General features: G+C 46.0%; 1 protein-coding gene and 1 long non-coding RNA gene across 9 annotated transcripts in view; one reads left to right on the top strand and one right to left on the bottom strand.

The window, feature by feature from the left end:
- The window catches only part of Dab1 (disabled 1), a 1,125,345-nt gene extending 1,120,811 nt beyond the window's left edge, over positions 1-4,534 (bottom strand). For 4 of the 8 annotated variants that reach the window (NM_001369049.1, NM_001369047.1, NM_001369046.1 and 1 more), the window contains exon 1: positions 4,289-4,534. The gene's annotated coding sequence lies outside the window, so the exon portion shown is untranslated. The remainder of the gene's footprint in view (positions 1-4,288) is intronic. The other 4 variants (XM_006502725.4, XM_017319949.2, XM_030253166.1 and 1 more) reach the window with 3 other exon arrangements.
- A 445-nt stretch (positions 4,535-4,979) lies between these two features.
- On the top strand, positions 4,980-13,613 carry Gm36604. Its single transcript, XR_376479.3, has 3 exons — positions 4,980-5,578; positions 13,031-13,186; positions 13,523-13,613. It is a non-coding gene; the product is annotated as a predicted gene, 36604 (long non-coding RNA).
- Positions 13,614-18,776: the final 5,163 nt, after the last annotated feature.

The raw sequence follows: 18,776 nt of genomic DNA, 5'->3' as shown, positions 1-18,776 counted from the left end.
TGAATTCATATATATTATTCAAGTGACACATTGCTCACCCTCATAAACCCAGCACTCAGGAGGCAGAAGTAGGGAGAATGCTGTGAGTTTAAAGCCAGCTTACATCCAGATAGTGAGTTCTAGAACAGCAAGAAGGCTACAGAGAAACCCTCTTTCCAAAAATAAAGTGGAGAGTAGAAATCAATAATGGGATAATGTCAAGGGCGCTGTCCCTTATGACATTAGAACATCCTAAATGAAGTGGTCATTCAACTGCAGCCATATGTCTGTACTAACTGTTATGGTATGCCTAGGATGGAGGAAAATGAACTGTCCCTGTCCGTGAAGGAACATACAGTCTATTGGAAGATATAGACCCTGGGAACTCCTGACACCCACTTCAAAAACTGTATGTAACAAGAACCGAGGGAACAGGAACTTCACACAAGAAAGGGGTCTTTGAGTAATGCATCTTATAAGATGGCTCTCGAGGGGTGAGTTCAGCTCACTAGACTGAAGAACAATGAGGTGGTTCTGAAATGGGGAAAGTAGCAAAGGTCAAGATACATGTGGGGTGCCAATAGGAAATGAATGTGTACGCAGAAACACACAGATACCAGTGGGACGTGGGTAAATATGTGAGGCGTACAATACAAGCTCTGGATGCATACAGGTCTCTGTGTTGGCATATCCAGAGGGAGTGAATAGGGGTATGGTGCTGTGGACATCTGGTAGTGGGATAGGAGAATAAGTAGACTTTGTGTACATATGTGAAGGTTTGTGACTCTGCTTTTATGTGTGCATGTGCTTACGTATTTGTAACCACACATATACATGTGTGCATGTGTGAATAATATACTGTGTGTATATTTGTGAGCAAGATTCTGCATATATACAGGAGTGTATGTAGTGCCTAAAGTATAGCTTGGGGTGGATATGTGGGATTAATGCAATATGTGCATATGCATATGACAGTATTTGTTGCCATGTATATGTCAGGGTGTGTGCTTATATAAGTATTACTGAAGTATTACTGTGTACATGTTTATGTGTGATTCTGTGCACATGGGTATGTGCAGCACTGAGTGCAAGCATGGGTGTGTATATATGTTGAAATACATGCATGGAACCCTGGGAGAGAAGGAGGGAGGAGGCCAGACAGTGAAAGGCCTTGATGTCTGTGGTCAGGAATTTGAATAATATGCTCTAGGCGGTAGGGTGCCCTTTATGGTTTTGATCTGGGAAGAAATGTGATCAAAGGCATCTTTTAGAAAGATCATACCAGCTGCAGATGGGCCTGTTCCAGAGGGCAGAAGATGAGCTGGGAAGCTCAAATGACACCTGCATGTGGAGGCGGAGGCTGAGGAGGAGAGAACCCTGACTCACTTCCCATCACCTCGCTGCCCCCCCCTTATCTCCCCAAGGCTAAATAAATAATACACTTAAAACGTGAAGCAAGTAGTCCGTTCCATGGAAGAACATCCCCAAGCAAACACCTCCTTCCTATCATTACATGCTCAGCCTGGATTGACTCAGTCAAAATCAAGCCTTCTATGAGGCATGGCAACCAACACTGCCCTGCAAACACATCAGGTCTGGCCCCCACTACACCAACAGGAAACTCCAGGCAAGGATGAGAGATGGAGCCACACTTATTTAGTAACTGTCCCACCCTATCAAGGGTGCTTTGCTGGAACAACTCCTGCGCATCTTGAGATTCTCTCACTTTTTTCTTTCAAGTCAGAAGACAGGACAAGACTTGCTTCATACAAGCACTGTTGTCTTGGTGCTAATGTTACTGTTTTCTGTTCCTGTCCCCAAATCCCCTTCTCCCGACTTCTCTCCCCACCTCTTTCCCACTCTCTGGCATATCTGAAATCTTGAGCTTCCTCTGTCTCTTCTCACCAATGCCATGCCACCCCCACCCCTTTGCATCTTTCTTTCCCTCTCTCCTCTTTCTCTTCCCATATCTCTTCCTACTATTAAAGAAAAAAAAAGTCAATTTTAGAAAAAAGAGCAAGGTCTTGGCTAGTACCAGAATCTACAACAAATATCATGACTGCAAAGCAACTGGCTGAGTCCAACTTCTAGGGGGAAAAAATCTCGACAAACTGCAAGTGCTGAAGGGTAGCCACTATGGCCAGCAGTTGCCCCTGGATACCAGTATCACTAGGCACTCTTCTAGCTGACCAATTCCTATTTGCTAAGTCGCCCCAGCCAGCCCCAGCCAGCCCCAGCCAGCCCCAGCCAGCCCCAGCCTACCCTCTCTCTCTGCACTCAGAAGGAGGTAGCCCTGCTGTCACAGTGTACTGGCCAGCTACTCCTCCCATCCAGCACAGCAATGGGGGTGTGGGGAGGGGGGCAGCCATAAAATTCAGAACCAGCTACTGTCAGCACTGCAGGCGCTGTGAGACCACTGGGTCCAGCCCTCATCACATCACCGCTAGAGAAGGGAGCCCTGACATCGAACGCCAAAGGGATCCATTACTCGAAACCTCAAACATAGGACCTGTTGCAAAATCTTGTCTATCTGAGGACGCACCTCCAGGTTTTTGCCTTCTGAATAGGATTCTACTACCTTATAAGCAGGTGCCTAAACAGACAGAAGCAGCTTAAGCTCGACACATAAAGGGGTTAAAAAGCACGTTGCCTTTGGAATCCACTGCATGCACCCTGCAAAGGAGCTGTTGATCATGGAAGTGTATAGAAGAGGAGCCTGCGGCGGTGGAGGGCTCTAAGCTCTGAAGACCTTTTTAATATGGCTGTATTGTAATACTGCAGTGCCAAACCCCACCAGTGGTTCCAAAAAAGAAAGGGGGAAAAAAAAGCCTCACTATGCAGCAGAACTTCCCAGCCCTGGAAACAGATTGTCTCCCTTTTGCTCCCATTTAATAACGGTTTTATTTAACACAATCGGGGGAGATATGTGTTCTGCTAAGCAGTGTACAGAAAGCTCTGTCTGCAATGATGCGATTCTTTCTACATGAAACTAAGAGGCAGTCCCCTAAACTCAGCCTCCCGAAGCTCAGCAAAGCCACTACGAGGTGATGCGATTCGCAGAGGGAGCCGCTTGGAAGGGTGTGTGTGTGTGTGTGTGTGTGTGTGTGTGTGTGTGTGTGTTAGGGGGTCAGGCATGCAAGGGGACACACCTTTCCTTCAAGCCGTTGGATACACCATGTTGCCTGAAAAGTCTACCCAGACTAGTCTGTCAAGGGTTAATTTTCTCAGCAAAAACTGAAGCAAGCGCGCACGCACACAGACACACACACACAAACCACACCACACCACACACACACACACACACACACACACACACACTCCTCCGTTGACTCCCACCACCTTGGTGGGTGGTCACCATCCTCTTAATTTTAAATTCCAGAACGCAACCGCCCCCCCCTCCGCCCCCGCCCCAGTACTATTATTTGGGAACAGCCCCCGTACCTGGGCTCGATTCCCACCTCATCACCGGTGGAAGCTGAGAGCCCGACATAATTATTTTCCTACAAGGTTATGCCTAATTGACCACTAACCTAATTGATTAATCATTTCATTTTTCAAAGCAGCATCCAAGAGTCAATCTAGCGAGGAGATAGAGAAACATGTACGCAATGGTCCAAGGGATACAGACCTAGGGAAAGACCCCAGGCCAGCTAAAACCTAAGAGGCTAGAAATGAAAACGCGACAGAAGCAGAGAATTGCGCACGGCCACAGGAGGATCAAACCAGGAGCCTCAAAGCGGCCAGGGTCCAGCAGGCTCCAACACGGATGAAGTTGTTTTCCCCCGGGGACCAAAGGGTTAAAACGACGCCGCTCCAACCCAGTCTCCTCTATGCTGGAGGGGAGCAGAATCCACCTGTCCCCTTCTTAGGCAAACCCCGCTGGTTGTCCTGAGGGTCGCCCTAGCTCTCTGGCCACAACTTGCCCCTCTGTGCGCGGCCCTTGCCTGCGCCTTTGCGCGCTACCCAAAACTTTGCGCACACTGCGGCCGCCGCCTGGCCGTTCAGCGCGGCGAAACGCGCCACCAAGTCCAAGAGCTGCGGACAGCCCTTCTGCAGCCACCACCGCTTGGCTTTGGGCTTCAGACTTTTCTTTCCTCCGCCTCCAGTCCCCATGCAGGGGCTCCCTCGTGGCTGCGGGAACGCGACTCTCGGCCCGCAGTGGGCATTGCGGCCGCGGCGCTGCAGACCACCACCCTGCAGGGTCCATGAGGCGCCCACCCGACGGCTGGACGACTGAAGCCATCCTTGCCCTGGCGCGCCCACCCTAGCTTTCCACGCCGCGGCCGCCAGGCGCAACACCCTCTCCTACCTTCCAGCCGCTGAAGACCACACTCTGCTCAGCCCTCTCGACACATCATCCTCTGGCTGCAGAACAGGGCGACCGGACTCTGCTTTTGTTCCCTGGGGCGGGGAGGTCCGTGCGGGGCCAGGGAGCGGGAGATGCAACGGAGCTGGGTATCTGGAAGAAGGGAGGCTCACTCCCGGCAGCTCTAGTGGCGGCAGTAGTGGCGGCAGCAAAGGCAGCGGTGGCAGCAGCAGCAGCAGTAGAGATAGTGCCGGCTCTCTGCAGGCCACATCTTTCATACCTTATACATCACTACCGCATTCCCCCGAATAGGAGAGCCCATCAGCATTTCGCCACCTAACTAAGGATACGAGCGCCGGCAAGAGTGGCTTGGCTGCACCTGGCCACAGTGTGGGCTCTGCTCAGGAAAGGACCCTCAGCACCCAATTGCCACTCCCTCCTAAATCACCACAGCATCGTCTATAACCATCACTGGTCTCCCCGCAGCGCTCTCCTTAGGCTCTCTGCTCCCTAGAATGTCTGAGCTTTAGGGCAAGCAACAGAGGTTTATTATGGAAACTCATTTCCAACTGCCACTTCCCAGGGAAGGTCTTTGCACGGGAGGTTACTGCTACAGAGGCACCCTCCTGATTGCACGTGGTTTCTAGATGCCGCCTTGGGAGCAGGCTTGTGGGCACTGAGAGAGGCAGCCCGCACCAGAGGATTGGGTCCCTGTTGCTTCATCAATAAAATGGGAATCAGATGAGCTTTTCTGTGAGGTTGTGGTGAGAATATAATGAGATAAACAGAGTGGAACTCCCTAAACAAAGCTTAATTTCTTCCTTCTTCCAATGCAAGCCTGCCTTCCCTCAACAACTGTCAGCAACAACCCAGTAAATATTTGCCGTGAGCGTACCTCGGTTCTATGCCAATCCCTATTTTATAGAGTAGAGTACAGCTTGGCTTGGACTTTTCTCTCCAGTGAAGACACAGAAAATAAGTAAATCAAGAAGAGTTGTTGAGTGGTATTGATCACCAAGATTGAAATAGATGGTGGCATGCAATGTGAAGTGACTGGAGATGCTACTTAGCTTGCTTTTGTCAACTTGACACGAAACTTGAGTCACCTGGGAAGAGAGACCCTCAGACTGAGATGTTGCTTCCATTATATGGGCCTGTGGGCGTGTCTTCCGGCCACATTCTTGATTGAGGGTTAATGTGGGAGAGGCCAGCCTTCTGTGAGTGGAGCTACTTCTGGGCAGGTGTCTTGGGTTGTCTAAGAAGTAAGCTGAACAAGCCATGGAGAGCAAGCAGGTAAGCAGAGTCCCTTTATGGTCTGTGCTTCCATTCCTACTCCAGGTCCCTGCTCTGACTTCCCTCAATGATGGACTGAAACCTATAAGATGAAGTAACACCACTAAGTTGGCTTTGGTCAGTGTTTTATCACAATAACAACAACCGGAACACCTAGGGAACTGGAACAAGTAGGAACCTGCTTAGGTCATAACTGCTAACCCAAGTTCTACGTCAGTAGGACCTCATCTCCTCATCTCCAGGGCAGAAGAAACAGCCAGAGCAAATGTCCCATGCAGGAATGAGTTGAGGGCATCTAAGATGGAGGAGGGTACACCTGTAGCTGGAAGCAGCAAGGGTAATGACCCAGTGGTATGATATAGAGTGGGTGGTTCCATCTGACAGGGAGGTTCACCTCCACAGAGGTCAGTAAGTAGATTTGGCACTGGAGTTAGGGATGTGAGTGGTGTAGCATTCCCTGTGGGGTTGATTTGTAAAAGTTCACTCTGGCCGGGCGTGGTGGCACACGCCTTTAATCCCAGCACTCCGGAGGCAGAGGCAGGCAGATTTCTGAGTTCAAGGCCAGCCTGGTTTACAAAGTGAGTTCCAGGACAGCCAGAGCTATAGAGAGAAACCCTGTCTCGAAAAACCAAAAAAAAAAAAAAAAAGTTCACTCTGGCTGCTATGGAGATAGTGGATTGGAGAGAACTTGGGCAAATGCCATTGGAAGAAGAATCAGTAAGAAGATCCAACAGTGCTGGATAAAAGTCCCTCACCATCTCCTGACTTCCATAATCACAAACCACATCAACTTTTCCTTCATCCAACAAGAGATTGGGAGTAAAAGCCACTGGTGAGCAGTTCAGGGAGCCTGAACATGAGCCATCCCAACCCACTCTCTAAATATCCTTTCCTCAACCAGAAGATGTAAATGGTTACATATTCTCATGACTTACTGTGTTGATAAAATGATACCAGGAAGATGTACCCAAGGGACTAAATGACTGTTAACTTCATCTTTAAGATCTCTTTACTTTGGGTCCTCCAGAAGCCCAAGCACCACACATGCCCTCTATTCCCTCTAGGAACTGCCTTTCCTGGACATGTCAGAACTACGGAGTCCTGATGCCTCTTTCAGATGTGTGGTGATGATTGCATTCACAATGCTGGTCCCTGAACCCGGCTGCCATCTTCTCAAGCAGAAAACAGATTTCCATTTTGTTTCCATCCTTTTGATGTTTTCCTGTCCGCCACCCTCATCCAGCTTGAAGCATACACAACAATTGTCCTATGAAGCTCCCAAGCTACAAAAAATAGAAAGGAAAAGGGGGCTGGAGGTTGGGGGGAGGGGATTTGTAAAGCCAGAGATGGTAGGAGAAGAAAACAGCCTCTTCTCTCTTAGCAACAGGAAAGGATCTCTTAGCTGAGAAACATGATCAGTCCCTTACATGTCTGACCACAGCAGTTTTCAAAAGCCACGAGATCCACTACAACATGCCACCAAAGCCCTGGGAGTTAAAACAAGCAAGATTGGGTAGTGTGACCTGTGACCATTAAAGGAGCTCAACACGGTTAGGAGAAGCAGCAGAGCTGGAACTTGATTCCTCTCATGTCTGTGTGCTTTGGATGTCCTTAGCCCTGATGGTGTTGCTGACTTCTAGAACCCAGAGGAGTTTAATACAATGGAGATCCAGAACTTAGATTTCTAAAATAGCCAATTCCTTCCCTCGCACTGACTCAATACATTTCACTCCTCTCCAATGGCCTTCAAGCCCCAAGCTTGAGCTGTTGAAATTCAAAAGAGATCTTAAAGGCCACATGGTCTTAGAAACTGACTTCTATATTACCACTGCAGTGCTGTTAATGAGAAGAATTGGTTCTTCTGGGTCTGGGGACTTGTGACTGTAATCTCAACTACCCAAGAAGCTGATAAATTCAAAAACTATCAGGGTACACAGTGAGACTCTGCTTCAATGTTTTAAAGACTGAAGAATAGGTAAGGACATAGCTTGATAATTGAGTGTCTATGTAGTATATGCAAGGCCCTAGTTCCCACATCTAATCTCATAAAATGAAACAAAACAAAAAGCTCTAATGTAAAGGGACACATGGATGCATCTTTGGATTATCTGGGATGCTTGGCAGGAATCAGACATCACATCTCTGCTTCCACAATGACTCTCTGTTCTCGTCAAATTAAAACCTAAGTTTTTATAACCTCATGTATAAAATGGCATCCGCTGTCAGGTCTGGGAACTAGAGAAGATGCTATGAAAATGTCAAGATAGAGCAATTAGTAGGCTTTGCTATGTCTTTCCTTTTAACCCCCACAATCTTGAGTATGTTGGCTAGCAACAACCGAATCTCTAGAGGAAAATAAAATCCATGACTCCTGTATCTGTTAATTTCTTGGTGCCCATGTTCTTGCTGACTTCAAGCTCCAATGTACTGGATATGTCCAGAATAGATATAAACTGGGCATGGCACACTTCTGCCTGACACTCAGTCAATCAATTCCAGACTGGGGACATCATCTCACAGCCTACAGAGTCCATTATTTTCTATCACTACCTAGGTATTTACAAGAATCCCAGAAAGAACAGTTCTACCGTTCCCCATCTGACAAATTGGGAAATTAAAACTCAGAGTGATTGATCAGAGACAGACAGGAAGTAAAAGCAACAGGACTCCATCTGGTACCACTCCAAAAACAGTGTGTCTTCCACGTTGTCACATCCCTGCTGTGAGACTATCACTCAGATCTGCTCAGAGGTCATATGAACCTCCATCTGACTATATGACCATCCAAGCCTTGGTATCCCCTCAGATGCCCTGGGAAGCAAGCATGTTAATGCAAATGAAATGACTCAGGAAGACCAAAATTATCCTGAAAAACATGTGAATGCTGTGGCTAGTGGCTAGGGTGAAAACATGGGAACAAGTACCCTGGGAGAACTCAGAGACAGCAGAGGAGACAGAACCACCCTGAACACACTTCAGATTGACACAGGGAAATGTGGATAGCTTAACATTCAGTCCCCTTTGAAGTGTTTATTGGCACAAAGACCATGGAGATGGGAAACATGAAATGGCACCGTAATTACAGCCACAGACAGCGTTCTTGCTCAGAAGTCTATTTGCTTTTTCCTTGTGCTGTCTGTAAAAATGCAGTTGCTTCTTACTCCAGAGCTGCTCATACCCTCCCCATCTCCTGAAAGAGGTCAGATCTTCAGCTCAAGCCAAAGGGAATTTATGGGCTCCCGTCACTTGGCAGGAGTTCAAGGTGAAGCCATCTTGGATGTACACCAATTCTAATGATGTCATTCTCTCTCTCTCTCTCTCTCCCTCTCCCTCTCTCTCTCTCTCTCCCTCCCCCTCTCCCTCTCTCTCTCCCTCTCCCTCTCTTTCATTCTCCCTCCATCCCTCCATCTCCCTCTCTTTGCCTCCTCCTTTCTCCCTTCCTTCCTTCCTTCCTTTCTCTTTCCTCTCACCTCTTTCTCTCTACCCACTCATCTTCTCTGATCTTTCCTCTGTGTTTGTCTATTTCTGGCCCTCTCTGTATTCTCTCCACAGCTGAAAGCATCTTTGCTATAAAGAGAGGATTGGTCAAGGCTAAAGGGAGTTCTAGACTTATATCACTTCAAAGAAGAGTTAGTATCTCTCTGCCTCAAGAAGTTTTAAATTTCTGCTTCTTGGAAGTTAGGTCACATGCCTAACTGTCATGGCACAGGGTAAAACCTAGTAAGATGGGCTGTGCCTGTCAAGAGCCCAGTCCTGCAGCCAGATAGCATGCAATAGAAAAGAGGTGGTCCCCTAAAGGTGACTTTTATCCAAAGAAAAGAATTAGTAGTGTCCAAATGCAGTAAGCAGGAGCCACCGATGTCAAAACCCAAGCACGGGTATTTTTCCCAAGATGTCTTTGCCCTTTTCAGGATCCCACACTGATTCCTATCATGAGCTCAGCATGACTTAGAAAGCCAGTACAGCCCACATCTGATATGACAAGGACCAAGGACACTGCCTGATTCCTCAGGACCCAGCAAATTTGAGGTACTTGATCAACATTTATCAAATAGATAGATAGTACCCCAGTTGATTGACAGAGGACAGAAGAATTCAGACTCTCTATCAGGGATCAACAGCAAAGAAGGCTGAAATGGCTTACAGATAGAGGCCGAAAGAAGCCTGGAGGATAATGGCTATATTTGTCATACTGTTTCTGACCCTGCCCTATAACCAAAGCCTAATTTAATAATAATATTGTCATTTGATTCTACCCTTTCCCCCATTAACTGTTGTTCTGTATTATCGATCCTCCATCATCAGAATGCTGTACTTCCTAAACTGCTAGAGAACAGTATCCAGTTCCACTGCTCTAATGGGACAGGCTTCTGTCACCAACCCTATGGTGGCATACACTATGGGCTGTATGTCATCTCTGACTTATCTCCTTACTCATCAGTGCTATAGACTCTGGCTGATGTGTATCCCTTCCCATCTCTCTAGAGCCTTCATCTTGAATGGTACTCATCTGCCAGGGCCCACACTTGCTGCTCATGGATGAGACACATATGGTTACATATGGTTGTTTATATACAAACTAGTGCAGACTGCGCATTAGGATCAGATGGTGGCCCACAAATAGGAGAGCCACACCAGTAGGTCAGTATAAACTACATGCACTGGAAGTCACAAGACACAGTGGTTTCTGCTTTGGCTATTAAGTTATTAAGTTGTCTTGGAAACAGTCAAGGCCTCCCTTTTTAATTTGACAGCTAGTCACCAGATCTCTATCCCACTTTTATTTGGTCTCACAAGATGCGTATGAGAGAAATCACAGCGTCCACTTTGAAAATATGGAAATGGAGACCTATACTAATTAAGATGCCATGTTCCAGCAATCAGCATTTGCTGCTTATGTATTTTGGTACCAGTGGCTGAGTACTTTTCCCTGTATTACTGTTTACACTGTAGAGCTTGTGGCCACAGCGTTAAGCTCTAAAGTCTGTGAAGTAAAGGTGTCCCGTAGCTTAGCCTTCCCTTTAGTAGGAAGGGGAGCCTAGAAATCATAGGCCTCCTCCTCAAAGAAATATGGTTTCAGCCTCTCTCATTGACATTCCATAATACCCTCCAGTGCCATTACATTGTTGCCTAAGAGTCTGATGACTGATAAGGTAACTGGAGTGACTGGAGTAAGCATGGGAGAACGAAGATGTAGCTCCAGGGACCTGTTCTTGCTATTGCCATTCTCTGCTTTCGGGTCTCCTTTGCTACCTAGCCATATACCAACAAGCATCTGGGCAGAATGGTGCCCCTGAAGGCTGCTGGCAGACTACAAAACAGAAAAGGGGACAAGGCAGAGGTGGGGGAGATTAGAGATTAGAAAAAGGGTGAGCACTCCCAGCACCTCCTAGGTGTTGAGTTGTAGGGACTATTGAGAATGTGTTCATATGGAAATTTGAAGCATTGGTTACACTGCAGTCTATGATATACCTGTTGTGAGCATTCACTGAATAATACCAGGCCCAGGTCCTATTGCACAGTATTGGGCAGTATATTTATATTGTCTCTTTGCCTAGCTGCCTTTTCCCATTAGCTCCTGAGCTTTCTGAGCCCATGGGCCTCATGTTATTGCTGCATTGTTAGGGTCCGGCAAGCTAGCTGGCACTAATATGGGCTCAGGCAACATATGATGAATGCATAGACATGGTGTTTAAGTGCATAATCAAGAGTCTATCTGAGGCTTTCTGACACCAAGCCCACAAATTGATCTCTTCCACCTTTCTGAACTCCTATAAAAATCATGGCCTGGCAATTAATTCGACACTCATAGGGTAGCTTGCACCATCTCTGGAGCTGTTGCATCGAGCTCTGATTTGAACATTTTATTGTTATTAAACATTTTACATGGTTGGATTTATGTCTTGTTTTCACAAGTAGCCTGTAAGCTCATTCATTCATGCAAAGAACAATCATTGAATTAGGCAGCGGGGCATTGTTCCATGAGTAATGCCATCTCCCTGTGTGTGCTCAGTGAAAGCCTACTGTGTGCTTCAGGCAAGCACTGTGGTCAGGGTGAGATGTGTTTAATGAGAACTTAAAACTTAAGCCTAAATTGCAAACCCTTGTGCCTCCAGGGCCATCTATAAAAGCTTCGTGGGTGAAGCAGGTGACAGCAGCGAGGTGTGTGTATCTAGACAGAGCTTTTACAGGTGACCTAGCAGCTCACGTAGCATACAAGGTGACCAGATGATTCAAAGATGGTCTAAAATTCATTCTGTTTTCTGCTCACTGAACCGTGCATATCTTGGACTCTTTCTGCAGGCAGATAGGAACAACTTTTCCTCCCCTGGAAAGCCCTTTCGTTTCCTGTCCCTGTAACGGGCTTCAGGTGGCCCAGTAGGCTACTTTCTGTCTGTCTCAGCCAGGACACAGCATGGGTGAAGCAACCTCTCTTATCTATGGCATGTTCTGGGGACAGGGAGGGAAAAAAAAACAAAATCAAACAAACAAACACACTCCCTTGTATACGCTCACCAAGGGGGTTACATTTCTATTCAAAACTGTTTAAACCCCCACTTCACAAACAAAACCCCTTTGAAAATATAGAGCAACCCTTAATGTCTGGCTGATTGCTTAACCAACCCTAAAATGAGACATTAGCCATTGAATCTCCTGACTGTGAAGGCTAAATTCAGAGAGTGACATCCAGGAGTTTACACTTATTAGGTTTACTGAGACTCAGAGTGTGTAAGTACATGCTGGGTGGTTGGAACTCAGTCTCTATAAACTATCAGTTCTGGGTCCCATCCACTTGATCTCAGGCCTCTTGCTAGACTCTAAACTTCGAATGAGGTGTTAAGCTAGTGCTGCAGACTGGCTGATTTGGATTTTTGAATGTATGTGGTTGTTACAAGGGAATCTCATCCCAATACCACCATCCCCAAACACAGACAAGGATAGCTGGAAGGGGCCAGCTCCCCAGGCAGGCACGTATTGACTGTCCTAGCTTCTAGTTGCCAAGGCAGGTCTATTCACAGACCAGAAGGAGTCTGAGGACCCTGTGAAGGAGCAGGCTCAGCTGTGTCTGTCAGCCTTGCAGGCAGTGACGGTCGCTGTAGACAACAGACATGCGGAGCACAGGGTACCCATTCTGTTTGCTTTGCCCTCTACTGCTCAGTTGTTCAATCCAATCTGTTTCTGGGGTTCAGAAAGCAATAAGAGAAAAGGAAAATCACTTTAAATCACCTTCCTGAGACATTTTTGCAACTCTCCTTGGAGACTTCTTTGTGAAATTAACAATGTGTGGCTTCTGATAGTATAGGCTAAAGGAGGGTTCTAATTTCAGCTCTCTCACTATGGCACAGTGTAACCTTAAGCCAGTTTACTTACCCTCTCTGGGATCATGCTCTAAATATTCTAGGCTGTGGACTAAGTAGCCTCTAAGGTTCCTGGGAATTGTGTGTGTTACAGAGTAATGGCTGAAAACTGAACAGAAGGAAATATTGGAAAGGACCTGGCCACTGGATGGAAGATTGAGTAATAAGGAGTCCAGCCACACATTCATTCCAGTGAATTCTTTGCTTGAAATGCTCACAGGGCCAAGGCAAGATGCAGCTAATGCAGATGGTGAGTGGTCTACATGAAGAATCATCCTTTGAAAAGCTGGTCCTCAAGACAGAACCAGCTTGTGTGCATGTGCTAACAGGTATTAAGATTGCAAATCAAAATGGCCTGCATTCCCTCCTAGGCCAGGCCTCTGACACTCAGTAGATAATGACTGGATGAGTGTTCATTGCATGGCCATTGACAAGTTGTTTGACTGCTCTGAGCCGTGATCTCCTCAGTTGCTAAATAAGATAACAGTGCTGTTTGTATAGGAATGTAAGTCTAATGAGGTGGGATAAGTCACCTAAAGTGGACCTTCTAAAGTGCTAATGTGTCCTGCCTTTCCTTTCCTTGTAGAGGCTCCAACTGAACCCACAAACAATTTCAATAGACAGAAACAGAGAAACTGGCTTCAGAGACAAACACTTGGGCCAAGGTCCACAAGTGGATTGGTCGATTGAGATCAGTCAAGACTTCATGAAAGGCTCCCAACTTCAGATTCTCTAAAGGCACTGGGAACCCTCTACCTGTCTAGCACAGACCCTCTAGGTACAGATCTATTCAAACTAGAGTCAACACTCAAGGCTCATTTCTATAGCTGCCTCCTCTTTGAAGACTACCATGAAAGCATGCCAGGGTTGTATGTAACCTCTTCCACTATGGACCACCCAGTCCTTCAAGCATGCATTTATCCCTTCAAACCTGATGATAACACCATTTGCCCTGGAATCTCCATCCACTCTTAGCAGTAATCCCCTGCAGGTTAGAGACCAGCAAGCAGAGTCAAAATCTGAGCTGTACATCATAGTGCTACAGGCCTGGTATAGAACAGACACATAGTCTCTAGATAAAGAAATGGCCATAGTTAGCACTTACACAGCTCTTGTGGATGGTCCTTCCCATCACTCATTTAACCACCACACACAGTAACCCTGTAAGGCTTAGTGTTAGTAAATCTCTTTTCAGGTGAGGGGAACTTACTAAGGCTTAGAAATATATTTAGGGCTTCTCCGTTTGTACCTAAGGGAGTGGTACAGAGGTCCAGAAGGTCCATCTCCAGCATTCATTAGACACTCCATAGCCATAGCAGACAATTTCCCCTATTGTCTTGTGAAACCTAAGGTTGTATCCTCTGGAACGTCAGGCAAGCTCATCACCTGCTTCTCACTTCTCCACAGAAGGTATTCCCAGAGCTGCCCATTTAACCCTCATAGGAGCTTTACACAAAGTAACGAGAAGAGAACAGGGAAGAGCTTCCCTGCCAGATGGGATTCTGATCTCCTTCCTACTTTCTTTTTTTTTTTTTCCATTTTTTATTAGGTATTTAGCTTATTTACATTTCCAATGCTATACCAAAAGTCCTCCATACCCACCCACCCCCACTCCCCTACCAACCCACTCCCCCTTTTTGGCCCTGGCGTTCCCCTGTACTGGGGCATACAAAGTTTGCGTGTCCAATGGGCCTCTCTTTCCAGTGATGGCCAATTAGGCCATCTTTTGATACATATGCAGCTAGAGTCAAGAGCTCCGGGGTACTGGTTAGTTCATAATGTTGTTCCACCTATAGGGTTGCAGATCCCTTTAGCTCCTTGGGTTCTTTCTCTAGCTCCTCTATTGGGAGCCCTGTGATCCATCCAATAGCTGACTGTGAGCATCCACTTCTGTGTTTGCTAGGCCCCGGCATAGTCTCACAAGAGATAGCTACATCTGGGTCCTTTCAATAAAATCTTGCTAGGGTATGCAATGGTGTCAGCGTTTGGATGCTAATTATGGGGTGGATCCCTGGATATGGCAGTCTCTACATGGTCCATCCTTTCATCTCAGCTCCAAACTTTGTCTCTGTAACTCCTTCCATGGGTGTTTTGTTCCCAATTCTAAGGAGGGGCATAGTGTCCACACTTCAGTCTTCATTCTTCTTGAGTTTCATGTGTTTAGCAAATTGTACCTTATATCTTGGGAATCCTAGGTTTGGGGCTAATATCCACTTATCAGTGAGTACATATTGTGTGAGTTCCTTTGTGAATGTGTTACCTCACTCAGGATGATGCTCTCCAGGTCCATCCATTTGGCTAGGAATTTCATAAATTCATTCTTTTTAATAGCTGAGTAGTACTCCATTGTGTAGATGTACCACATTTTCTGTATCCATTCCTCTGTTGAGGGGCATCTGGGTTCTTTCCAGCTTCTGGCTATTATAAATAAGGCTGCTATGAACATAGTGGAGCATGTGTCCTTCTTACCAGTTGGGTCATCTTCTGGATAAATGCCCAGGAGAGGTATTGCTGGATCCTCCGGTAGTACTATGTCCAATTTTCTGAGGAACCGCCAGACTGATTTCCAGAGTGGTTGTACAAGCCTGCAATCCCACCAACAATGGAGGAGTGTTCCTCTTTCTCCACATCCACGCCAGCATCTGCTGTCACCTGAATTTTTGATCTTAGCCATTCTGACTGGTGTGAGGTGGAATCTCAGGGTTGTTTTGATTTGCATTTCCCTGATGATTAAGGATGTTGAACATTTTTTCAGGTGCTTCTCTGCCATTCGGTATTCCTCAGGTGAGAATTCTTTGTTCAGTTCTGAGCCCCATTTTTTAATGGGGTTATTTGATTTTCTGAAGTCCACCTTCTTGAGTTTTTTATATATGTTGGATATTAGCCCCCTATCTGATTTAGGATAGGTAAAAATCCTTTCCCAATCTGTTGGTGGTCTTTTTGTCTTATTGACGGTGTCTTTTGCCTTGCAGAAACTTTGGAGTTTCATTAGGTCCCATTTGTCAATTCTCGATCTTACAGCACATGCCATTGCTGTTCTGTTCAGGAATTTTTCCCCTGTGCCCATATCTTCAAGGCTTTTCCCCACTTTCTCCTCTATAAGTTTCAGTGTCTCTGGTTTTATGTGAAGTTCTTTGATCCACTTAGATTTGACCTTAGTACAAGGAGATAAGTATGGATCGATTCGCATTCTTCTACATGATAACAACCAGTTGTGCCAGCACCAATTGTTGAAAATGCTGTTTTTCTTCGCTTCCCAACCAGAGGCCTCAGTTGGAGCCTCCACCACTGTCTTTCTTGCTCCTGGTTGAAGAGCTAAGAAAAATGCAATGTATACATTGAGAAGTGTCTGCATCATTCCATTCCCAAGTATCATCTTCCTTGTATTCAAGAGTGTGATGTGTGTGGATGTGTGTGTGTGTGTGTGTGTGTGTGTGTAGTTTTATGTGTGTATATGTATGTTTCTGTGTGTAGGTTCATGTGTAGTGTGTTTGTATAGGTTCATGTGTATGGGTGTGTAGGTTCATGTGGGGTGTGTGTGTGTGTGTGTGCCAATGCATATGTGTGTGTGCTCATGTATGGAGATCACATATCAGCATCAGCTGTCTTTCTGTTGCCTTTTTTTTTTTTTTTTTGAGGCAGAGTCTCTCACTAAACCTGGTGCTCACAAATTTGGCTAGACTAGCTGGCCAGTGAACTCTGGAGATCCTCCTGTCTCTGCTTCCCCAGTACTGGGATAAAAGGTACATGTTGCCATGACCAAATTTTTGCATGGTTATGTGAAGTCTCAGGTCCTCATACACTTCACTAACTGAGCCAAGTCCCCAACCCTCTTGACAATCATCTCCATTGCCCATTCATAAGCTTAATGTGATAGCCTTTGTAAGGGAGCACTTCTGACTCCCTCACATCGTTTCTATCCACTCAGTACCCAGCACCTGGGTCCAGCCAAGTAAAACCCCCACTACTCATCAAAGGCACCTTCTAAGCTAGGAGATGGCTCAGTCGGTAAAGGCACTTGCCATAAAGTGACAACCCGAGTCCAATCACAGAATGGAAGATGAATTCCCACAGACTGTCCTCTGACCACACACAAGCCTTCTCTATAGCTAGGTGCACCCAAATGAATAAATATAATATAATAAAATCCCTGCTTGCCTACTCATTAATTTCTGCATACTACTCTTTAGACCTTAAGTACTTATGTGTCATCCCTTCTTCCCACTTTCCCCTCTACCCCTCACTCAGCTCCAATGATTAGCTCAGATATCATCCTTCCTATGATTTCCTAGAGGCCCAGTGCCTGCCTACTCCACACCATACCCTTATCTGTATTCTCCTGCCATGGATCCTGAATTCTACCAGTATCCAGAAGTAGCTCTGTTGCTGGGCAGTGGTGGCACCCACCTTTAATCCCAGCACTTGGGAAGCAGAGACAGGTAGATTTCTGAGTTCAAGGCCAGCCTGGTCTACAGAGTGCGTTCCAGGACAGCCAGGGCAACACAGAGAAACCCTGTCTCGAAACAAAACAAAACAACAGAAGAGAAGTAGCTCTGGCTCCCAGGATATATAAGACCCTAGGAACAGGGACTTGTTTTTTAATCTCCATTCCCCAAACCTAGAGTAGATGATGTTTTGTTAATATCCCTATATATTTTATATGTACTAATTTATTCTGCATTGTGATATATACAGCACTTTATATATTTCTTGAGTGTGTGTGGGAAATAGGCTACACATGTGTAGATATTTGTAATCCCACATCAGAAGTAACATCTGGCCAGATTTACAAAGATGAAAATTGCTGAGTATGGGGTCCAATCTCAACTCTTACATTCCCAAACAATCTTGTGACTCCCAAGTACATGGCATTCATTCTCTACCCAGGTTTTGGTCAAGCTGAAAATATGTAAGAAGCAAGAGAAAGACCAAAGCGTCAGCTGTCAAACTAGAGGCCAAACTAGAGGCCTTGACCTTCAGTCTCTTATCCTTGTAGCTTAAAAACATTTCATTCCAAGTCTGAAGAAAACATGGTTACCCATACACAATGAGACCTTACCTGGATGACTGCCCGGTTAAGGAATGAGGATCAGTAAACAGAGGAACCACTTCTCTCTGCATTAAAGGGCATGAGAAGCGGCCACGAGAGTCGGGGATGGGGGGAGTGAAGACTGAGAGAGTGCCCAACAGTGACCTGTGCTGTTGAAGAATCAAGGTGGAAATAAGATTTTGAGGAGACTCATGAATTTGAAGTATGTCTGTCTACAGAGGGACAGTTTAGCAGACCACAAGGGCAGATATTGAAGAGACCAACACTTGTAATAGTTTTCCAAAGGTTTGTTGGTCACATGGGGTGGAGAACTAATGCAGTGGCTGAATGCACAGCTTATGTTGAAGAAGAGAATTTTGCTTACTTGAAACCACAGATGCTGTTGTATACTGCTACTAAGAAGGAGCCAGTGGGGGGAAAAGTGTTAGAATCTGTGGAGAGAGTTGATGGCAGATGGTCTGTGAGGAGGTAAAAGGTGCCAGCCAGGGAGCAGGTGGAGAACTGGGGGAACATGAGTTGAGGTCTAATAGGTGGGATTCGAACCTTCTTTCCTGTGATCTGACCTCCAACAAGTTGATTTAGGCCTCCTCCTCACAAAGCCCACAAATGCCTCAATTACAAGTGGGATATAACTGATTGTAGCTCCCTGAAGCAGTCATTAGTATTGCTAACAGATATTGATTGGATTATTCTTGGGACATGTCAAGATCATATTGCCTCATCCTAGTTAAACTCAGGTAAGGGCTCCTTGTTGCTTTGTCCAAAAATTAAAAATTACAACAACAACAAA

Source organism: Mus musculus, chromosome 4 (genome assembly GCF_000001635.26).
Source record: "Mus musculus strain C57BL/6J chromosome 4, GRCm38.p6 C57BL/6J".
NCBI classification, from domain to species: domain Eukaryota; kingdom Metazoa; phylum Chordata; class Mammalia; order Rodentia; family Muridae; genus Mus; species Mus musculus.
This window is presented reverse-complemented; position numbering and strand designations above follow the sequence as displayed.